The 18933-nt window shown below is 34.6% G+C and overlaps 1 protein-coding gene across 1 annotated transcript in view; it reads right to left on the bottom strand.

The window, feature by feature from the left end:
* LOC123537453 (AP-2 complex subunit alpha-2-like) overlaps window positions 1–7548 on the bottom strand; it is a 47617-nt gene extending 40069 nt beyond the window's left edge. The window contains exon 1 of the mRNA XM_053527724.1: window positions 7396–7548. The gene's annotated coding sequence lies outside the window, so the exon portion shown is untranslated. The remainder of the gene's footprint in view (window positions 1–7395) is intronic.
* Window positions 7549–18933: the final 11385 nt, after the last annotated feature.

The raw sequence follows: 18933 nt of genomic DNA, 5'->3' as shown, positions 1-18933 counted from the left end.
TTTGCACCATATAACATTTTGTTTTACAGACATCTCTATGCATGTTTGAAGTAATAAAAACGACATACAGTACATGTTTGCCATGTTTCTGAAAAATTTTAACTCGAAATACTCCAGTCCAGATCAGCATCGTCAGAGTCCAAAAGCATCGGACATGACACTCCTTGCCAAAACGAAATCTAAACTGTTATGCCAGATTTTTTAGGATCCGCACTCGCCAATTACTGCATTTCGGACTGTTGACAATTTGTAAGATGTAATACCGAGTGCTGAATACACATTACACACACGCTGATAGCATAATTTAAGCTACACCTACTGCAGGTACTTGTGAGATTTTCGCGAGAATTGTGAAAGCTAATCAAATTATCCGTTACGCTAGAGGTGATTGTATTCAGCCAATTAGAGCTGCGGTTACGTCTTTGGCACTGTGTTTGATTGTCAACAAGTAAGAGTGCAAAAACCAATAATTCCATAAGCGTTTCTCAGTCTGGAAAATCACGATGCAGTACTCGTTTAATTAGCATGTTTTTTTTAAACAAATGAGGAAAATTCGGTAGCCCAGTCGGGCTTGTACCTGTGGAAAATCGGTAGCCCGAGCTGAAATTTGGTAGCCACGGGCTGTCGGACTAGCGTGAATTTCGAACACTGGTCCAGTGGACGCAGAGGCACTAAAAAATGCGAGTTCAAAGCAGTAAAAGTGTGTCAGGGACGCAGAAAACCTGCGTCCGGGAAAACCCTGCTTTACTGAATTCCATGACGATGACGTCAGTCTGTTGGCCATTCTCAAGATTGTCAAATACCTCTTGTGTGAAACTTATAAGTTGTGTTTCACCAGCATGCCCACTCATTTTAAAAGTTAAGGGTACATGTACCCCCTGCTTTTGCAAAATAGGGGTACACTTCAAAATCTGGGGGTACACTACATGGTAGATCTGAAATTTTTCTATTTAACTACTGAAATTTGTATATACATGTTTTTTTTTCATGCAGAACTCTCGTGGGTGGGGTATAACAGATGAGATTTTAGAAAATTTAAAATGTTTTTTCCAAAGTTAAGATAGGAAATTTTGAATCATAGGACCCCTCCCAATATTATACTAAATATAAATAAGTTTTCAGCACGGTTCATGTATTCCCGATTTCGTGGACGGAACATGATTTGTCCGAAATAACGTACAGTCAACTGAAGACTGATAAAAATCGCCAATCAATAATAAATGCCCAAACTATTACAGATATGCAATGTGTATCAAAATTGCAGTTAAATATCCAAAAATAAAATACTGTTAACCTTTTGTTGAGTTTATAAAAGCTAAAATGCCTTTTTGCATTTTGTATCCATACTTTTTTTGCACACGACCCACGTGACGTCTGACTAAAACACTTACGAAACCCCTCTATGCGGCTGACAATTACGCCGAGAATTCGGTGATGGAAACGAAATTATCACGTCCCTGGACCGGATCTGCGTTTAAGACTGTACCAAACAATTGGCAAGTGCATGATGAAATAAACAGCGATTTGCCAGCTGAACAGGAGTTCCGAATCTCTGCGTGCATGTACCCTCAACAAGTGATTTTTATGCGTGCATTTGATATTTTGTGCGTGATTCACGTACTGCAGCGCGTGAATGGGCATGCTGTTCACAGCTATGCTTTGACCTGAAGCCATGTTGATACTGGCTAAGGAGATCATTTCTGTCGAAGTGGGACATGATATTTGAGACAAGAATATGTTCCATTAATTTAGAGGCAATACATGTTAGGGATATGGGTCTATAGTTACTAGCCTTGGATTTTGGCCCTTTCTTGTAAACTGGTGCAACGATTGCTTTCTTCCAGTCATTTGGGACTTGACCTGTTTCAAGAGATAGTTGAAATATCTTTGTAAAGATTGGGGCTATCTCTTGGTGAAGCTCTTTTAGTAATTTTGGGAAAATTTCATCAGGACCAGAGGCTTTATTTGGATTAAGTCCCGTAAGTTATGAGGATCGTTGGCATCTCTGGTGCTGATTTGGGGTTTGTTACTTTTTTACTGAGTTGTTTGGTATCAAGTCAACTTGTCCCCGAGTCAACTCGTCCCCGATTTGGTCATTTCGTCCCCCATAATTGGTCATTTCGTCCCCCTCATGATAAAATTTGGTCAACGCGTCCCACTTTTGGTCAATTTGTCCCCCTTTTGGTAATTTTGTCCCCCTAAATATATGAGGCTTTTTTTCTTTTTTAGAAAGATATCTTTGACTTTGAAAATATGTAATTAAAATTGTGAGTTTTGACGGAGTTATATTGGAAATGGTTAACTTTAAATAAAATTTTAGGTTGGTTAAAATAATAAAAGAAATATACTGAAATTATAAGACAATTAACTGAAATAAAATAAGAAGTAAATGCGTAGTACCTTTAGTAATAAAAAGATAATATGATAAAATCAACTTCTGGCAAACTGGACAGAAAATGAGACATAATTATATAGTCGGGGGACTAGGGTTTCTAAGAAAAAGTAGAATGAGCATATACCTTTATATATGAAAGGTGTTAAAGGTTATTAATCACATTAAAAGTCGTTGATTGGGCTGATTGGAAGGTGTTAATGGTATTTAATTGCATGAAAAGGTGTTGATTGACTGAATAAAATTTGTTAATACAGGGCACTGGACAACTTTTGGGGAAAGGTACCCATACCCTCAGGAAGGGGAATTTTTCGACATTTTAAGATGAAAAGGGGAAGGTTAAGCCATGTATATGTAACTACTTTTCACACTTATTAATACTGTTTTCAATCATTTCTAACTGATGTGACTATATTGCAACAGTAATCTTCCTCAGAGGCACTATATAATATTAAAAGAAAGAGTTAATATCTATTTCTGTCAAACAACCTATCATCAGGGGAATTTTCTTCTGAGAAAGGGATAAAAACATATTATTTTAGGAGGGGAATGGTACCCATATTCGGCCTCAAAAATGGCCAAACGAGTGCCCTGTAATAGTTGACTGGATGTTATAAAAACGTTTAATCATAATCAAGAGTTTGAAAATAAGCAACATCAACATGATCAAATACGAACATTAAAGAAAACAATCATATTATAGTACACAAAAATCCTCTGTTAATTTAATTGATCATTTTTGGAGCAAAAAAAGTTCTTAAAACAAACGAACTTCTGTATATTTTTAGCATTAAATTTATAATACTTAGGCCATACCAAATTGATTAATAGTTCTTCGGAAAATTTTCAAAAAAAATAGGAGCGGGCGAGCGAAATTTTTATTTTATTTTTTTTTTCTCAATTTTGATTTTTTCAGAGGCGGGTAGATTTTACATGGAGCGAGCGGGCTTTTTTTATTTTTTTTCCCCAGCTTGAACCCTTGAGGAGGCCGTTATGATTATATATAAAGTTAACATTTCTTTAGAAATAACACAGAAATCAAATATTTACAGTGTGGGTAACACAGTATATAGCTTTTCTATATGTTTTAAAGACTACATGAATGATTTTGCAAATAAATTCTTGCCAGAACTCAATGAATCACTTTTTTTTATTTTGTAATTTTAATTACTAAGGAATGAGTGTCTTATTTTTAATTTTGATTTTTCTACATTAATCTGAAGACGTGCTTGAGGAATATTTAAGACAAAACAGACACATGATTGTGTGGAATAACATTTCTTCTGAAACACAGTTAAATGGCTTTGACACATGAACAAATTTGTGCCCCTAGTGGAACTCCAACCCATAGAGGTGACAGGGGAAGTAATAAACCACTTGACCAGTGAGACCTGACAGAATTGGGCATACAGATGCTTAGACATTGCTCGAATCCCTTTGGAATAATTTTTAACAGATCATGATCAGGCTAGCTTAAGCTTTTGTGGTAGAGATTCATTTCAGGCAAAAATAATAACAGACGGACAAAGAACGATCCCAATATGACCACCCTTAAAAATGTTGTTTGTTGTGCTTTGACTGAACTAGAAATTTAGAGTTGGGGAAGTCTGGTTTTTTCCAGTTTCTTTCGTTCAATCAATTTACAGCCAATTTTAAATATATCCTGGCATCATGTGTACAAACAGGCAAAACTGTGGTTACAAAAGGACAGAATTTGTTCGAAATTATTTTCATACCAACACTACTTTTTTGAAAAGCTAAACAATTTTTAAATTGACTAAAAGTTTTTGATAGAATATCTGACTGATGTACTATTTAAAGGAGTTACGTTCAAAAAAATTTGGGTCGAGACAATGTGATAGGTCGGTCAGGATCCGTGAACAAATATTTTTTTAAGATAGTAGTTGGCCTCAGCTTTGGGCTCTAGATCTAACATGCAGAATTAAACAACTGATAACAAATGGTTTGGAAACTTTATATCTGAACAATATTTCCAAATATTTTAACTGCATCCCCGTGCACGTCTTACAAGTCGGACTTCGTTCTTTTTACTGTATTGAACAAAAGTAGAATGTGCCTATATCATTACCTACCGGCACATCGAAGGCCATGTTTGGCACTAGCACAGACACTCCAGATTTAAAACAGATGATGAACAATACCATAATTCCTGACTTTTTTGAGTTTGGATCATCAGCTACATGTATTACGGACGCATGAAATCCGATCAATATCACTTTGACGCATTAAAACAGTGATAAAACCTGTTTTGCCGTTATTATTCCGGACCAAGTAATCGAAAAAAAATTTTTTTTTCGGAGATTTTTATGTACGTGCGGGCGGGTAATTTTTATTTTTTTTTCTCGGGAATGGAATTATTGATGCGGTAGTTCCGACGAACGACATATCAATTTGGTATGGCCTTATTTGAAAAAATTAATTTATCATATTTGAAAATTCTTCAAAAATACGTTTAAAAAAGGGGGTCTGAAAAAGGGGGATGAAAAGACCAATTTGAAATCGCCGAGGGGGACTAAATGACCAAATCGGGGATGAGTTGAGTAGGGGACGAGTTGACTGTAAATCAGTTGTTTTAGGCTTAGGGGTTTGGGGCTTTGAAAAGACAGATTCAAACTGTTTATTGAGAGTATTTGCCTTTTTGACCGGGTCGGTATGAGTTAGACCCTCATACTTCAAGGGGGCTACACCACAACTCTTTACTTTGTTATATTTAACAAACCAGTAGAACTTTTTGTTCCTACCCGGTTGGGAGTCGCCAGTAAAAATGACCGATTCCAAATAAGACCAATAGGAGGTTCTTATTTCCTTTCGGATCCTACGTTTTAGGGCCTAAAATGGTTGGGCAATGGTTGATTGTTTACCTTTCTTTTTCATGTTTGAATATATTTTGTCCCGTTTACCAACAAGTCTGAGAATTTTGGGAGATAACCAGGGGAGGTCCACATGTGTTTTTTCTTAATATACAGCGCTTTAGGGTATAGCGGATAGCTAACTAATTTTTCCTGCATTCCAATTCAAAGAAATGAAAATAGTATTTTTTTTTCAGTATATATCAGACAGAAAATATATATTCTTCTTAAAACATTCAGCTTTTAATAGAAATTCACGTGTTTTTTCCCTCCAAGTCATTGTTTACATGTGCGCTGATTTAGGGTGTACAGGATAGCTTTGGTCATTTTTTCCATTATTAGTTTAAAATCCACATCTTAACAAACTTTCCAAAATTTCTTTACTATAAATCAGAATAATAATGTATTCTCTTTTCAAAAACATTCAGCTTTTTAAATTTCTATCAGATACTTTTCATTCACTGACGTTTTTTACATATACACTGATTTAGTCTATAGGGGATAGCTTTATTTTTACATTTGATGCCATATGAAAAATAACACAACAAGCAAATATTTAAATTGTATGTCAGAATGTCTGTTTGCATGCCAGTTAAAGAATGAAATGAAAAAATATACAATAATTCAAGTCTAAAGATAAAATTTATCAATCTATCCTCTATACCCTAAAATCCGCTATACCACAGGAGCCTGAAATTCTATCTGTAATGCTCCAAAATGGCTAAATATAAAAATGACCCCTCCTATATATATAAAAAAAGAACAGGAATGAAACAAAACCGTACCCCGCCCACTTTTTGTAAACAAGAAACTTCGAAAAACAGCAAAGCATCTCTATACGAGCGGTCTTATTTTGAAGAGGACAAAAAATATACTAGAAACACTGCTTACTGTAAACTGTCTTCCTTTTAACTAACACAAAATAATCATTTTCAATACCTTTTCGTTCATCGCCGAAACCATTGCGTGACGTCACATATACATGTACCTGTTTCATAGCCTCGCAGTTAATTCGATGTACTTTCACTTCGATAAGAAATAAAGGTAAGATATTGTTTATGTTCTATATTTTATTGTTCATTTTTCCATGAATAAAAATTATATATTTGCATTTGTTTGTCAATGTATTCAACTAATATTTTCAAAACAAAAACGTAAACAAAAGGGGAAGTAACTCCATTATTCACTGGAGGGAAATTCAAAAACTGGAAACTTCCATAGTGACTATTTTTTATTATGGCAGATAACCTGAGCGCTGCGATATGGTATGGAAATCCTGTGTTTTTTACAAAAATGCTGCATTTGACCCTTAATTAGTTATGACACATCGAAGTGAAAGTACATCGAATTAACTGCGAGGCTGTGAAACAGGTACATGTATGTGACGTCACGCAATGGTTTCGGCGATGAACGAAAAGGTATTGAAAATGATGATTTTATGTTAGTTAAAAGGAAGACAGTTTACAGTAAGCAGTGTTTCTAGTATATTTTTTTGTCCTCTTCAAAATAAGACCGCTCGTATAGAGATGCTTTGCTGTTTTTCGAAGTTTCTTGTTTACACAAAGTGGGCGGGGTACGGTTTTGTTTCATTCCTGTTCTTTTTTTATATATATAGGAGGGGTAATTTTTATATTTAGCCATTTTGGAGCATTATAGATAGAATTTCAGGCTCCTGTGGCTATACCCTAAAGCACTGTATAATTATTACTTTTCCCTGGCAATTAACATATATATATATATATATATATATACACTTGTTACACAGTACAAGTATACTGATCCTCTGGACTCCGGGTCTAGGGGTCCTGTTATCAGACTAACCACTTCCAACCAGATTATGCTTCATCTGTAAGACTTCAACAGTTCTTTCAGTTACTGTTCCGGTTACTTTTCTCATGACTACATAAGCAGAAGTGTACATACATGTACACAGTTAACTTATATATAAACCTGGGAAAAATAGCTTAATCTTTAATTTTTAACAACCCGTTTGCAATGATCAATCTAAATTTGTGTCATGTGTCATTTTTGAGAAAATTTATCGAACATAAATTTAACCGGCTTTGTTTTGGTGTAAGCATGTAAGTGCATAATGTCATTGATTTCCTTCAATCACAATAGTTTCAAACTTACCCTGTCAACTGACTGTTTCTTTATTTAAGCTGCAAAACTTTACAAAATCATCAAATTTGAGGTGGGAGGTGTATCATCCTTCACAAATGGCAGCCATTTGCAATTTGATTACGATGAAAACGAGGCTGCAATGTACACCCACTTTTGTTTTATTTCTTAGGAAAAATTCATTAACATGAATAAAAATGTATTTTCATGATATCAAAAAGCATCGCTGATCAAATTTCATGATCGAATTAAAATTGATTTTAAAAGAAATTTAATTATTCGCCCCAGAAGGGTCGTGACGTCATCTCCAAGGTGATTCCAAATATTTCAAGATGGCCGACACTGTCAACTTTGCCAATTAAACTAAACACTTGATCATTTCCTTCACATTTATTGGATTATATACAACAAGAAAGAGCAGGGGCCTTTTATGTAAGTTAAATATATGTATCAACATCCAATCTAGGAATTAGAGCCTTTTATATGCTCATAAACCATCTTAAAGCAGTCTTAATTGAAAAATGCAGGTGCTTGCATGCGCTTGTTTTTCAAGCCTGTAGTGTCAGGTGGGACAAGCAGCATTTAAAGTCACTTTTTTTGGACTTGAATTTGCCGAAAACCTGTGCAGGGCATTGTTTTAGTCAAAATAATTTGACGATCACATTGTTTTACTTGTGACTGGCAATCTAAATGTCAAAACTTTGAAGGAGCAAAATAATGGAGGATGAACCACAGCACCTGACAGTCATGTGAAGTTATTGGCTTTATCGCTTGTGCATATTGGCGTGTATACATGGTAAACGTTAATCATATAAAGTACATTCATAGGTTTAATTTTAAAGTCACCAGAAAATTCATAATTTTGGACGTTATTTGATAATTTTTACTTAAATCAATGAGGAATTGAATCCCCTTTTGATACAATCATATAAGTTTTATTTGAATTTATGACCAATTCATGACATATCTCAATATTTCGTAGGATCAAGTCAAATTAGTTGGACTATCTTACTGACAAAACTTCGAAGGCGTGCTATTCTGATATTCTGAATAGAAGTTTTTACAAGCTGATTAGAAGCTGATAGATGTGATATATACATGTATGATAACTGCCTCGGGTGCCAGATTTTACGGCGACTTGTTTTTCGCTTTTCTGTATAAACAGAGCGACCACTTCGCTCACGTCGCCTAGAAGCGTGGACCCATAAACGATTGCTGCATTTTGTAAGCAGTAGAACCACTGGCACCAGACCAGAAAGAAAATGCCTCTGTATACATTATGGCAGTGGCTACGATTACGGTACCGTAATCCTAGCCTCTGGTTCTAGGATTACGGAAGTTCCTTATTCCTAGACAACCCTATGAGGATAGGCTAGGATTACAGAAGTATTTAAGAGGCATCAAATATATGTTAGGACATGCATAAATGACGTTGTAAATTATTTATTTCACTATTATTTCGTGCTATCGATCCGCTGTTTTGGGTTAGTATACAGTAATCTTAATGATGGCACGGGGAAATTTTATAGAATTATCTATGTTTCATATATACCTGCAATTTTTGTCATCAAATCAACACAAATGGTCTTTAATAACATACAATATGGTTATAAATAAAAAAAATCAAAGTATAGAATATTTTTTTAAACCTAACTTTTGCCCTCATATTTCTATAATATTTCCGCGGGCCGCCATTAATATAGCGTTTAAGATTATACTAACCCAAAATGGCGGATAGATAACACGGAATAATAAGGCAGGCATCAAAAATCGCTATTTTAATAAAGTGAAATAAGAAGTTTACGACATCATTTATGCATGTCCTAACATATAAGTTTTGATGTCTCTTAAATACTTCCGTAATCCTAGCCTATCCTCATAGGTTGTCTAGGAATACGGAGCTTCCGTAATCCTAGAACCGGAGGCTAGGATTACGGTACCGTAATCGTAGCCACTGCCATACATAATATCCTACCCCTAGGTATTCTATAAGAACCATGGTCATGAACGGGATATATACTAACCCGTTTCAATCGTACATTTCTCAACTTGAGTTAAACGCGCAGTTCAGTGTAATAGTACCTAGTATATTGAACAAGTGATAATTTATCTTCCAATGTGCACCAGTCACATTGTCTCAATATTCCATATTGCTGAGATTATCAACATATTTTATGCTTTCGTCAATGTTACAGAAAAAACTTGCGTGACCTAGCTTCCCTAACGAACATCTGGTCTAGAGGTCACGGCAGTGTGCACATGTTAGGCGAAACGTAAAAAAACAAAAACAGAATTTAAAAAAATCACAATTTTATACTAAAACTCGAAATGATGAATGAAATTCATCTTGTATATGATTTTTAATTTCAAATCATACATTGGTCTACATCTGTTCTGTTTATTTTATTCATTTTGCACATTTATGCTGCATTTTCACATATTAGCTAACACGTGTACTAAAATGTCGATTGACATACATTTTCACAACAGCCAATCAGAATGGATTTGTAATCTAGAACAGATCTTTACCAGGGAAGGTCAAGCAAGTTTTTTATGTAACGTTGAAAAAACAATAAACTACGCGTTGTTTTTGTAAGATAAGTAGTATTGAAGAAATGTGACCGGTACACAATTGAAGATAAATTACCACTTGTTTGATATCCATAGTACACATTTACGGAACTGCATGCTTTAGGTATGAAATGCGGGATTGAAACGGGTTAGTATATTTTCCCCTTCATGACCATGGTTCTTATAGTCTAAATACCTAGGGGTAGGGTATGACATGTACAGCTGCATTTTCTTTCTGGTCTGGCGCCAGTGAGTAGAACATAGACATGGAGGATAAATCACAGTACACCGTCATGTAAAGTTATTGGTTTTATCACTTATTGCTGTGTGGACGCGGTAAATGTTTACTATGTACACTGAGTACATACATAGCTTTTACTGTGTAGCAGTGTGTATAGTCAAAATAATTCGAAGTTCAGATTGTTTTATATTTGTGACTGGCAATCTAAACGTCAAAACTTTGAAGGACTGAAATAATGGAGGATGAATCACAGTACACAGTAATGTAAAGTTATTGGTTTTATCGCTTGTGCATATTTGCGTGTACACGGTAAACATGAATCGTGTACAGTACATACATAGGTTTAAATCACCAGAAAATTCGTAATTTTGGATATTATTTGATAATTTTTACATAAATCAATGAAGTTTTATTTGAATTTATGGCCAATTCATGACATAATCGACATTTAAACCTATAGCATGTAAAGTATCGGCAGCGATGAAAATTTCATTGGAAATTGCTTCAGCTATTTTGGTCTTTCCGGTGTTTGATGCGAGTGGGGATATTGCCCGTATGAAAAAATTATTTCAATATTTCCTAGGATCGCGTCAAATTATAGATAAATTTTAGTACACATGTCGTCACCTCAGCGCAACAAAGTCGTATCTTATTATAAATTTATATAGAGATACGACTTTGTTGCGTTGAGGTGACGATGTGTAACATTACAAAATAACAGGTCAAGTTTGATTTAAATTGCACCTTCTTGTGGCCATGTCTTTCTTATGGTTGCCATTTTTCTGTGACAAGACTGTATCTAGGGGTATTTGTCACCAGTGTGACAGTTCTAGTTTTTACACCAAATGAATCCTCTTAAAACCGTACCAATGTAACATCCTGCACAAGAAGATTGATAAACGGCAGCCTCGATCTAGCTCCCTTAGCGAATGCAATGGCATTGAAACATCATTGAATTACCATTTATTCTTTGGGAAAGTAACCATTGAAATACCATTTTTATTCGCATATACGCTATAGTGCAATCATTGAAAAACCATTGAAACACCATTGAAAAACCATTAAAGGACTTCGGACACTATCATATGCTTCTAGCCTACATTTCAAATGCAAATTTCTCCTTAAGTATTTAAACAATACCCAAAGCGTTTCGAGTCAGTGATAAACCAATGTATTAGTTAATTTATTACAGCAGAAACTGATTTGTATCTGTTCCTATCAAGATGTTTTTAATATTTTATCTGGGCCAGGGTATATTTTCTTGAAAAAAATAAAATGTTTAAATTTCCGTGAAAATATAATGTCATCACTTTACGGAAGGTTTAAATATTTTAATTCCAGTCGAAAAAAGTGACAAAATCTGTTTATTTAAGGAAAAAATAACATTTTAAGATTAAAATCCTATAAATAATAAAAAAATATTTTTCCAAACAACCTGTACTTGATTTATCTATACACTGTTCATAATGTAAAGTTATTGACGCATTACATTGTGTGAATAGGTATACATGTATAAGTGACCGGTCAGTTTTATTACAGTGGTTCAGGTAGTTATTTAAGTACATGTACATGTCTGTATAGCTCTGTTATAAGTGATGGCAGCTATTTGTGTGATGTATAACATTAATAATAAGAAAAGTCAGTAATCTTATCAAGGCCGTAGGGTGGGATTTTGTTTAGGATAAGTACCAGTGGCACACATAATATTTGAGCCGCGCCATGAGAAAACCAACATAGTGCAATTGCCACCAGCATTGATCGATCCTGACCAGCCTGCACATCTGCGCAGTCTAGTCAGGATCAATGCTGTTCGCTAACGGTTTGTCTTATTCCAATAGACTTTGAAAGCAAACAGCATGGATCCTGACCAGACTACGCAGATGCTCAGGCTGGTCTGGATCCATGCTGGTCGCAAAGCCACTATGTTGGTTTTCTCATAGCACGGCTCATTTCGCTTAAACATGTAATAAAAATGTATCCGAAATGACAGTTCTATCTGAGGCTTGCCTAAGGAAGCTGGATCGGAAAAAGTTAAATCCGGATAAGTCTGACAACAACCCATCTATAGATAATGTTGTCTATTCAGGGCTGAAGTTGTGGGCAAAACATATTCGAAAAGTTGAAGCAGGTCGCTGCTTAAAAGTTCCACCTGAAACTTGGCTGGACCGTTTAGTTCGTGTTCGCGTCTAGCCGTATTTGTATATGCCATCTGCATGGAAAGCGACTTGACACATCACTTTCGTGGCATCACACTGAATGTGAAACTGTCACTGATATGACCTGCCAAGAAGCTACTGTTCTTGACCTATGCATCACAGGCATATCAATGCCAAGCTTTATTTCTGTTGGATAGACTATAGTCAGGATCAGATAAAATGCTGTGCACATATTGCCCCTTTTTTTGTTGTGTTTAGGCCTAGTCCGCCGCAAAGAAAATCTTCAATTCAGTTTTTACTGAAGGAAGAACATGAAGTGATGAATGCGTGTCACATGTAGTATGTGTCTAAAAGAAATAAATATAAATGCACAGAAAAGATGAAGAAATAAAGAAATGAAAAATGTATAAAAAATACAAAAAAAATAATAATAATAAAAACAAAATGGAAAACAAATTACATCCTGGTGTGCGCGTCGCGAGGAGGGCATGCAGGAGTTTACCTGGTGTGTTGCTAGTATTTTACAGCACACATTTGCCAATCTACTACAATAAACAAACAGGATATGCGAATGAAAATTTAACCCAATGAATAATAATGAATTAACAGTATTTGCTTCTCTCACTACTCTACATGTATAACATGCCTATATGTGCCCATTCAAACATTTGTATAGTATTTTAGTTACAAACAGATGTAAAAATATGTGACATTCAAATTATTAAAAATGAATATAAAAAGTATTGGTTACTTTACATTTGGGAACACCCTGTAGTTATATTTTTTGTTTAAAAGTACTGTTCCACCCCTTGCATCAACACAATAGTCACAGAAAATGTGTATAATTAATATCTACATATGCTGGTCAAATATGGTTTTGATGCACGGGGGGGAACAATGTTCTTTAAAGCAAAATAGCTTTTATATGTATATAACAGGGTACGTAATTCTATTTAGAGCAAAAATTACCATTTTATGAAAAAATATTGAAAAATTTGACTTTAAGAAATAATCTCAAATATGTATTTTGATGGTATATGTAATTAAATACTTATTTCTTAGTGGTTTATTTTTCACTCTTGGAGTAGGCAAATTCATATAGAAAGTGTCCGAAGTCCTTACCATTGAAATGGGCCGAAATATGCAAATGAGCTCTCTTTAAAAAAATGAAATTTCAGTGATATTTAATGGTATTTCAGTGGAGGAATTATAACGGAAAATAAATGGTATTTCAATGGTACATCAATGAAAAAAAATGGTACTTCAATGATATCTAATGAAAATCAATGGTAATTTAAATCAATGAATATAAATGGTACTTTAATGATATCTTAGAATGAATTTCCATGGTGAATAATGCACTGCATGTACAGCACTTTTCCCACTGCAACTGCATGGCGGGCAAATTAAGGGACACTGGACAGATGACTATTCTCACAGGTAGCCTACCCTTGCAGATCATTGTGTACTTGATTCCTCAAATGGTTTTCATCTAGTTGAAATATGAAACTTTATAAGCATACTTGGACTTTCATATCCAATTAATTTCTGGAGTTATGACCCCTTCTTGGATAACTATGTCAGAACAGTGTGTGCGGAAACTCATTTTACAGTTTCCATACAGGTAAAATGAAACTTGGTATACACCATCAGTTTGAAGTGGACATGCACATATTATAGGTACTTTCGAGTCTGATTTTTTTTTCTGAGTTAGACCCTGTTGTTGACTTTATTCTTCTATCAAGAATTTTCATAGGGAATATTTCATACAGTGTATTGCATCATTCTTGTTACAAAGATAATTGCATTTAAATAGTTTGAGTTACAAGCAGCCCAAGGGTTTCCAGAAGTGAAAAACAGCTGTTTAGAAATTAAGAGTATACTAAGTCTTGCATTTTCATGTTTTTTTGTAAATTCTGAAGAACAGTTGTAAATTTCTACAAAAAGATAATAAAACAAGTGCGTATTTTATTATTTCTGGAGTGTGAAATAAATTGCAAATACACTACTTAAATCTGGATCGAAGATAATTAAATGTATGACAGATGTAAAAATTTAAGACAAAATGTGTCTTTTTGGATAATTTTATCAACTTGTCTTTGTTTTTGTGTAAAATGATGAAATATTAAATGCTGAAATAATGGCTAAGTTATGACACAAAGACTACAAAATATTATTGCATTGATTATGATAGGTCGTACGTACGTAACATGATGATTATCATTTATAACTTTTAAGAAAGTATACGAATGTAAGAAATACTTCAGTCGATCATTGTCAATTGTTCTCCCATTTCCTGATGCTTTCAACGGTTTGTGTAACTGTATACTCATATCGCTGCTTCCCTGCAAATGTTGTGTTAGGCCCCCCAAAAAAGTTGTTTGTTTTAGTAACATTCCAAAAAAAAATAGGGTAGGTAATGTAGGAATTTAAAAAAAAAAATTACAATGAAGAAAGAGCAGTTTAACACAAACCAAAAAGTATAAAAAAAATAGTGAAAATATCGATTTTTTCAACGCCATAAAACATTTAGGGTCTAGACCAATTTAATTTTTTCGGGAAGGTCGGGATACTGGAAACAAACAATTTTCTTTTAGGCCTTATCACAGCTATTGGCACTGATTTACGGTAGTTGAGATAATATTTTTTGCCAAAGTAGATGAGCTGTTATTGTGGCTGTTATTTGTTGAATTTGGTATTAACTTGAGGATGCTTTTCAACAAATCAAATTAGATCCTTCTGAATCACATTTACTCCTGAGAGTTTGTTGCAGAAATCCAATTTCTGTCCCTCCAGTGTCAAATATAATTGAGTTATTTGAATGCTTTTATAAACTAGCAATGCATCATCACAGATCATCTTCTCACATGCCAGATCCAGGAATATTTGATTGGGGGGCACCAGTTTAGAATGAAAGTTTCATCGGCAAGGTGCGAAGTGCCAAAAGGGGTTATATATAGGTACAGGAAGGGGTACCCCCTCCTGTTAGCGGAAATTTTTTGAAATATAGATACGAATTGGTGGCCTTTAGGGCATTTTTGGAGCAACTTTGATGAGGACTATAGGTCACTTCTCAGGTGACTTATTGGGGTGGGGTACGTATGGTGGCAGCATGAGCCGCTGTGACAGATATAGCCCTGAAATGGTTATAAAATGAAACAATATCCTTATGTTTTTACAAAATCATCAGTGGCATTAGTTTCTAGCTGTTTCTGATGGGGACATAAATATTTGTGGCGATTATGATTTGTACTGTTTGCTTACAGTCAAAAATAGTTTTTAATCCAATTTCTAGGGCAGTTTGGGTAAAATAATAGTTAAGACAAATCTCTGAAAGCAGGTAGTGAAATTGACCGTCAAAGGCTGTCAGATCAAACTATATTCGTAATGATAGCATTTCATCAGCAGTGAAAATTCAGAATCAAGTTATTTATTCATTATTTGTTGTGAAATTTAGTTTGTTTTGTTTTTTTGCTGTATTATGAGGGTTGCAATAGTTATATACCTATCTTTTTTTCCCTTAACCCTTACCCAACTAAATTTCTATAATGAACTTGCAATGTCCATCTTTCAATTTGGGCAGTACTGTTGACTATTAAAAGAGATGTTTCCCCAAAATATACTGGCTGATCAATATCTACACTGGTCGCAAAGGCAGACTGAATCGTGTCCAGCATGATAAGGATTAAAATTCAGCTTTGTTTATAATTTGTTTAAATTGTACAGTTTCAAACCTTAAGTGTTACTGCAAATCATTTTCACTTTAATTTTGAGTTTAGAAAAATTTGACTTTAGTCCATTTAGTCCATTGCAATAGATCCAAGAAATAATTACATAATATTATATCCATATAATAACCAAAAGCATATGAATTTTTTAGGTGGAAATTTAAATTCCTTATGTTTATTTTTTTTGTACTGCTAAACAGTCTCAAATAAGAGCATAGCTGATATGAAAACTATATACCGTCACCTTAGCGCAAAAAGTGAATAAGTCCTTCTTTAAGTCAATGCAGTTATCCACTTCTTGCACTGAGGTGACGATATTACAGTGTGCAGGGTAAAGTGGGTGGACTCACTCCCTGATCAGGGTCAGGGTGCAGTCATAAAGCAACATTATTTTGTTCATATTTAAATATCATTGATATAGTATTCCCTTCTGTATTAAAACTAAACAAGCATACAAAAACCCATGTCATAGTTTCTGTCCGTCATAATGTTACGATACATGTATAAAAAATCGAAAACAGCTTTGATCCAAGTTCATCAAGCATTCATGAAATGACGAAAAGCACCCAAGTGACCATCTTTCATTGAGGTATGTCTGTACCCTGCATTATTAATTACAACTAATGGAGATAATTTGTGGAGGATTCTCGGCGGAACTACTTATTTCTATAGCTACTGTAAACAAAACGCCCATTTAGCTGAAAATTATATATAAACTGTCGGTAGCAGCGTAATATTCTGTCGGAAAATACTGAGAGTCGTGTATTATCGGCTCTTAATTCAATATTTGCTAATCATGTTTGTTTAAAACATCACATAAAAGTGGAAAGTGGTCAACAAAAGCTTTTAACATACTTGATAATCTGGAATGAAAAGGACAAAATAATTTATTCATATTATATGCATGTTTGCTGAAATAAATATTTATTTTCTGGATTGTTTTCTTCAGCAAGATATTGTGAAATGACAGTTTTGTATTGAAAGTCTAAGCTGCATCCATTGAAGTATTTAAGTTTGCATTAACTTGAAATGGATAATAATTTTATGCACGATAAATCCCTTTTACTACTTGAATAATATAACGTATGAAAATTACCTTTTTTTCAGTAGATTAAGATTACACTTAATTGGATTAACGGATTTGTAACCTGAACATAAATTTAAACATGGTCTTTCTGATGAATTGACTGTTTAAAGGTTTTAATTCCTGCATGTTTTGAAAAGAATCTTGTTGAATATGCATTTCATTGTTATATGAGTTGGAAAACAGAAGTTACATGATTTTAAGACTTCTATTTTGGATTACATCAAATTAGTTTATTGAGGAAATAATGGGAAATTAGAAAACATAACATAAACAAAAGATAGATTAATTGATAATAATCCGAACAGTAAAGTGTCAGTCATGTATCAGATACTATGGGAAATGTTTAGTTTGGGTGTAACATGCAATTAAAAAAGTACACAAATGGAGAATATAAATGTTTTCTTGTTTATTTGTTTCTGTGTAAGATTTAATAAAATACCTATTGAACACTGGCTGTAATATTTTAAGAAAGATTTGATGGATGCTCATAAAGTGGAAGATATTTTCATTTTAGATATAAAATATAAACAAATTCTTACAATTTCATGTTTTTTCAGCAGTAATGATTATCGTTATAACCAAATTTTACCTATTTCTCCGATCTAAAGAGGGAAAAAATGTTTTATGTTTTTTTTGCACAGCGAGATTATGATGTATTTATTTCACTGTTTATAATATTTATGCCCCCCTTCGAAGAAGGAGGGGTATATTGTTTTGCAGATGTCTGTCGGTCGGTCGGTCGGTCAGAATGTAGACCAATCCGTTTCCGGATGATAACTCAAGAACACTTGGGCCTAGGATCATGAAAGTTGATAAGGAGGTTGGTCATCACCAGCAGATGACCCCTATTGATTTTGAGGTCTGTATGTCAAAGGTCAAGGTCACAGTGACCCTGAATAGTAAAACGGTTTCCGGATGATAACTCAAGAACGCTTGGGCCTAGGATCATGAAAGTTGATAGGGAGGTTGGTCATCACCAGCAGATGACCCCTATTGATTTTGAGGTCAGTATGTTAAAGGTCAAGGTCACAGTGACCCTGAACAATTAAACGGTTTCCGGATGATAACTCAAGAACGCTTGGGCCTAGGATCATGAAAGTTGATAGGGAGGTTGGTCATCACCAGCAGATGACCCCTATTGATTTTGAGGTCAGTATGTTAAAGGTCAAGGTCACAGTGACCCTGAACAATTATACGGTTTCCGGATGATAACTCAAAAACGCTTCAGCCTAGGCACACGAAAGTTGATAGGCAGGTTGGTCATGACCAGCAGATGACCCCTATTGATTTTGAGGTCAGTATGTCAAAGGTCAAGGTCACAGGTCACAGTGAACAGTAACAGTTAAATGGTTTCCGAGCGATAACTCAAGAACGCTTGGGCCTAGTTTCAGGAAAATTGATAGTTAGGTTGGCCATGACCAGCAGATGACCCCTATTGATTTTGAGGTCATTAGATCAAAGGTCAAGGTCGCATTGGCCAGGAACAGTTAAACAGTTTCTGATCTTCTTGTCCAAAACCATAGGGCCTAGGGCTTTGATATTTTGTATATGACATCATCTAGTGGTCCTCTACTAAGATTGTTCAAATTTTTCCCCAAGGGTCAAATATGGCCCCGCCCTGGGGGTCACATGGTTTACATAGACTTATATAGGGAAAAACTTTGAAAATCTTCTTGTCCGAACCACAAAGACTATGGCTTTGATATTTTGTAATGTAGCATCATCTAGTGGTTCTCTACCAAGGTTGTTCAAATTATCCCTCTAGGG

Source organism: Mercenaria mercenaria, chromosome 17, assembly GCF_021730395.1.
Source record: "Mercenaria mercenaria strain notata chromosome 17, MADL_Memer_1, whole genome shotgun sequence".
Lineage (NCBI taxonomy): Eukaryota > Metazoa > Mollusca > Bivalvia > Venerida > Veneridae > Mercenaria > Mercenaria mercenaria.
The sequence above is the reverse complement of the archived record's forward strand: the minus strand, read 5'-3'. Positions and strand labels throughout refer to the sequence as shown.